The sequence below is a fragment of the Carcharhinus amblyrhynchos genome, chromosome 25 (genome assembly GCF_965287045.1).
Source record: "Carcharhinus amblyrhynchos chromosome 25, sCarAmb.v2.hapA, whole genome shotgun sequence".
In the NCBI taxonomy this organism is placed as follows: Eukaryota; Metazoa; Chordata; class Chondrichthyes; order Carcharhiniformes; family Carcharhinidae; genus Carcharhinus; species Carcharhinus amblyrhynchos.
The window spans coordinates 43,246,687-43,252,695 of NC_137348.1; positions in this window are offsets into that span (position 1 = coordinate 43,246,687).

Consider the following 6,009-nt stretch of genomic DNA (forward strand, 5'->3'; position numbering starts at 1 on the left):
CTAACCCTAACCCACAGGGACAGGGACCCAATCCCTATAACCCAGGTACGAGAGACACGGAGATATAATCTCTCCTTTGAGCCGGTGAATCCCTCTACTGTAAGAAGTCTCACAACACCAGGTTAAAGTCCAATAAGTTTATTTGATAGTAAACCCACTAGCTTTCAGGGATTGCCCCTTCATCAGGTGAGTGGAGAGTTCAGGTTACATAAAGACACACACAGTTTACAGAATATTGATTAGAATGTGAGTATTTACAGCTAATCAAGTCTTAAAAGGTACAGACAATGGTGAGTGGAGATAGCATTAAGCACAGATTAAAGAGATGTGTATTGTCTTCAGACAGGACAGTTAGTGAGATTTTACAAACCCAGGCAAGTCACGGGGGTTACAGATAGTGCGACATGAACCCAAGATCCCTGTTGAGGCTGTGCTCATGTGTGCGGAACTTGGCTATCAGTCTCTGTTCAGCGACTCTGCGCTGTCGTGTGTCGTGAAGGCCATCTTGGAGAATGCTTGCCCGAAGATCAGAGGCTGAATGCCCGTGACCACTGAAGTGTTCGCCAACAGGAAGGGAACAGTCTTGCCTGGTGATTGTCGAGCGATGTTCATTCATCAGTTGTCGTAGTGTCTGCATGGTCTCCCCAATGTACCATGCTTCGGGACATCCTTTCCTGCAGCGCATCAGGTAGACAACATTGGCCAAGTTACAAGAGTATGTACCGTGTGGATGGTGGATGGTGTTCTCATGTGAGATGATGGTATCTGTGTCGATGATCCGGCATGTCTTGCAGAGGTTGTTGTGGCAGGGTTGTGTGGTGTTGTGGTCACTGTTCTCCTGAAGGCTGGGTAGTTTGCTGCGGACAATGGTCTGTTTGAGGTTGTGCAGTTGTCTGAAGGCAAGAAGTGGGGGTGTGTGGATGGCCCTGGCGAGATGTTCGTCTTCATCAATGACATGTTGAAAGCTCCAGAGAAGATGTTGTAGCTTCTCCGCTCCGGGGAAGTACTGGATGACGAAGGGTACTCTGTCCACCGTGTCCCATGTTTGTCTTGAGAAGGTCGGTGCGGTTTTTCGCTGTGGTGCATCGGAACTGTCGATCAATGAGTCAAGTGCCATATCCTGTTCTTATGAGGGCATCTTTCAGCGTCTGGAGGTGTTTGTTACTATCCTCCTCAGCTGAGCAGATCCTGTGTATACAGAAGGCTTGTCCGTACGGGATGGCTTCTTTAGTGTGTTTAGGATGGAAGCTGGAGAAGTGGAGCATCGTGAGGTTATCCGTGGGCTTGCGGTACAGTGAGGTGCTGAGGTGACCGTCCTTGATGGAGATATGTGCGTCCAAAAACGTAACCAATTCCGGAGAGTAATCTATGGTGAGTCTGATGGTGGGATGGAACTTGTTGATGTCATCATATAGTTGTTCCAGTGATTGTTCACCATGAGTCCAAAGGAAGAAAATGTCATCGATGTATCTAGTGTATGGCATTGGTTGAAGGTCCTGTGCGGTGAAGAGGTCTTGTTCGAGCCTGTGCACGAAGATGTCTGAAGACTCTGGCGCTGGATCTCTCCTTTGCATTAGCTTCAGCAGCCTGGGTGGTCCCTGCCTCCCACCTCCTAACCCCAGCCAAACAGGGTGTGTGTGAGAAACACCTTGTGGCGGTTTTCTGGGTAGTGAAACATTTCAGTTATATCTCTGGAGTGAATCCGCTGACCATTCTCCGAGCACAGTCCCATACAGCGACTGCTGGACAGTCAGCGCACTGGTTCCAGGGTCACACCCTGGCAGTGAAACACCCATATTCCCTCCACATCTACCCTGTAGAAATCTCTTCATTATTTTAATCCTGAATCTTCTCTTTTAAGGAAAACTTCCAATCTGTTCCGTTCTTCCCAGTGGGTGTAATTTTACAATCCCAGTACCATCCCAGTAAATCTTTTTACACTTATTACGCAGTAGAGAGTATACACAGTACCGAGCCTGAAAGTTTACTATAATTTCACTTTTGAATTTAATTGCCCTAGAAATAAATCCCATTGCCTTGTTAGTGTTTTCACTGCTTTATGATCTATGCTAATATCCCCATTTTTGACCATATTCACTTTTTCCTCCTGAGTGTAGTCTATGTTTCTCTTCCTCCTGTTACTGTTCACTCCCCATTTTGACTACCCCATTTGGAAGTATTTCCTATCGACCCAAAACTTCCAAACTGTGTGGCAGAGCCTGTGGGACTCTCCAAGATGAACTGTGGGAGCCCTGGAAGTCCCAATGCATTATGTGGGAATTGCTCAGGAAGTTTGGAATTCTGATAGGCAACTTCCCTGCACTCGAATCCTCTGAAATTCTGAATTAAAAGTTAGAGACAGGAAGGACACGTGCAGACAGGAAGGACACGTATACACACTGCACCTGTTTCAGCTAAACAAAATAAATGATGGCCATTCACTAATTCATTCCTCAGGGCAATGCCTTAACCAATGAGGGTCAAAGTGCTGGCTTAACTGTCAAACAACACCTGGCATTTAACTGGTGCATTCTCCATGGCAATGTCTCTATCAGAGTCTACTTACCAATCAGCATTCTCTTTTGCAGTATAAATGTTGTTCTTTGGTATTCTTGCAAAAAGTGTCCTGATGAGTGCAATATGAAAAGCTTCAACACGTCTCTTTGTTCAGTAATACTCAGTTCTGTGCTATCAGACAACCATTTATATAACATTTGCAGCATTACCATTATCTAGTCTTTACAATAGCTCTTTAAAAGGTTGTCTAGTTAGCTACTCAGCCTGTCCCAGTCCCTGCTGACTAGCCTCATTATATTTTTTGACTCTAGATGCTCCTTTATTACTATTATTATAGATTCCAGTTTCTTTCCATCACTGACATTAACAGGAGCATAGAATATAGTCGTAGACCATTTGGCCCTGAGTCTGCTCTCATTCATTATGATTAGGGCTGATCTATCAAAGTCATAGTCTAGAGCTCGCCCCATATCCTTTAACACCTGGGGTGGGATTTTCCAGCCAGGCTCACCCCAAAACAGGAAAATCCTGTCCAAGGTCAGTGGACCTTTGCATGGTCCCCCCACCCCCTCCCCATGGTGGGCAGGGGTCTAGAAATCTATTTGCTTCCTAAATACATTGTGACTTGGCCTCCGAGGCGTTCCGCGGTAGAGAATTCCACAGTCTCATCCCCCTCAATGAAGAAGTCTCTCCCTATCTCAGTCTGAGATGGCTGACCCCTTAACCTGAGATTGTAACCCCCTGTTCTAGACCCCTCCAGCCAGAGGGGACATCCCTGTATCCAATCTGTCAGAATTTTATACACTTCAATTAACCCCCAACCCCCATTCTAAATTCCAATGAGTACAGGCCCAGTTGGTTAGTTAGGAGTGTGCTGGAATACTTCCCACTTGCCTGGATGGGTGCAGCTCCAATAACACAAGAAGCTCAACACCATCCAAGACAAAACTTGATTGGCACCACATCCACCAGAATAAACACACACTCCCTCCATCACTGACAGCAGTACGCACCATCTTCATAGAATTATAGAAACCCTACAGTGCAGAAAGAGGCCCTTCAGCCCATCAAGTCTGCACTGACCACAATCCCACCCAGGCCCTACCTCCATATCCCTACACATATACCCACTAATCCCTCTAACCTACACATCCCTGGACACTAAGGGGCAATTTCTTAGCATGGCCAATCAACCTAACCCGCACATCTTTGGACTGTGGGAGGAAACCGGAGCACCCGGAGGAAACCCACGCAGACACGAGGACAATGTGCGGTGACCCGAGCCGGGAATCGAACCCAGGACCCTGGAGCTGTGAAGCAACTGTGCTAACCGCTGTGCTACCTTGCTGCCCTAGATACACTCCAGCAAATTCGCCAGCCAAGGCTCCTTCGATAGCACCCTTCAAACCCACAATATCCACCACCAAGGACAAGGACAGCAGATACACGGGTAACACTACCATCTACAAGTTCTCCTCTAAGCCACTCACCACCCTGACTGAGAACTACAGCACTGTTCCTCTGCTGGTCAGAAATCCTGGAACACCCAGCACTGCTGGTGCTGCTACACCACACAGTGTGTGGCAGATCACCACCACCTTCTCAAGGGCTGTTAGGGATGGGCAACATCCCATAAATATAAAAGAAACACAAACTAACTTGCTCCCTTTTTAAGAACACAAGAAATAACAGCAGTAATCCATCGGGCCCTTTCCACCTGCTCGGTCATTCAATATGATCACGGCTGATCCTGGGCTTTATCTCCACTTTCCCACCTAACTCCCCAGCCCAAAAATCCTGTGTTCACAATCCTGTGGGGTAAAGAATCCCAAAGATTCACAACTGTTTCAGTCTGAAATGATTGGGTTCTCATCCTGAGACTGTGTCCCCAGACTCCCCAGCCAGAGGGAAACATCTCAGTATCCACCCTGTCAAAACCCTTCAGAATCTTTGTATTTCTCTGCCTTTTCTAAGTATATTCTGTCCCAGTGCTGATCCAGCTACCCAAGTAACGCAACCTCTCCTTACCCCACCACTCCCTCAGTCACGTTTACCAGTGATCCCCCAACTTTTTGCTAATTAGTGACATCTTATTCTTAAGTCAACCAATTCCTAATTTCCTGTATCCTTTAGCAGGGCCTCTTTGTACTTCTCCCTATGGCAACCTGGGGCATCAGAACTTCCCCCTCCTTTTCTGATTTCTCATCCACTTGTTCCAAGTTGGCCTTTCCCTCTACAATTTATACAACTTTCCGAATTCACCATCACAGTGCATCGAATCCTGAAAGCGCAGAAGGAGGCTATTTGGCCCATAGGCTCTGCACCTAATCCCCAACGGAGCATCTCACTCAGACCCTATCCCCGAAACCTCATATTTACACTGCCCCTCCACCTAATCTACACATCCTTGGATACTGTGTGGCAATTTAGCACGGCCAATCCACCTAACCAGGACATCTTTGGACTGTGAGAGGAAACTGAGCACCCAGAGGAAACCCACATAGACACGAGGAGAACATGCAAACTCCACACAGTCACCCAAGGCTGCCAGGTCCCTGGTGCTGTGAGGCAACAGTGCTAACCACTGTGCCACATGTGGTTCCATTACTTGGGTCCATTCCCATAGGATTACAATCTTTCTGTTCACTCCTGGTTGTAAACTCTTGGGTTCCAACACGAACCAGGATTTCAGGCTGTCATCCTCAAAGATCTTCCCCACCCACTCCCTGTCGCTACTCTGGCGCACTTGGGGAACGCAACCACCCAGTTACAACCACACAAACACTCATCGATCCTCCGACAGCAACCACTTGCCTTTCGATACCGTCTTCCCCCAGGGATTGACTCGCATGGTGGTTTTGCTCATGGTTTCCCTCTCTGATCTGTTGTTGTCAGGAATTACAGACATTGAGTACAGAATACCCTTCGGTGTCCCACCCACCAGCTTTTCTTCACCTTATGGTCACCTCCGTGGGCTTTCAAATGGGAAATTAAATCAAAGTCCCCTCTGCCCTTTCAGGTGAACATAACAGATCCCACATCAGAACACTGTATGTAGATGGTCAGTTACAGAGTGCCTGTGCAGACAGACAAGGGTTGTGGTCAATCACCTGAAGAGACCCATGTTCACCCAAGCCCAGCTCTCCATTAACACCAACACATCTCAGTGCGGGTGGTCCCAGAATTCAAACTGGACCCAGGATAGTCCTGCAACTTTCTCCACTTCAGATATTTGATCTCAACGTGGAAAGATTCAATCAAAATGACAGCTTCAGACAATTCCGACTGCACCATCTCATCCAGTTCATTCCCCACTCCAACAGCAATCGGAAGCCTGGCTCCATGGGAAGACAAGCTGCTCGCCTCAATGGCCGGTTAGAACGTTCCGCAGTCCGTTCCTCAGGGCAAGATGAAAAAAAAAAATCCCGTGTTCAGACGCTCAACTTCCTCGGAGGCGCAGGAGAGCTGGGAAAGTCGGCAGTCCACCGGGGT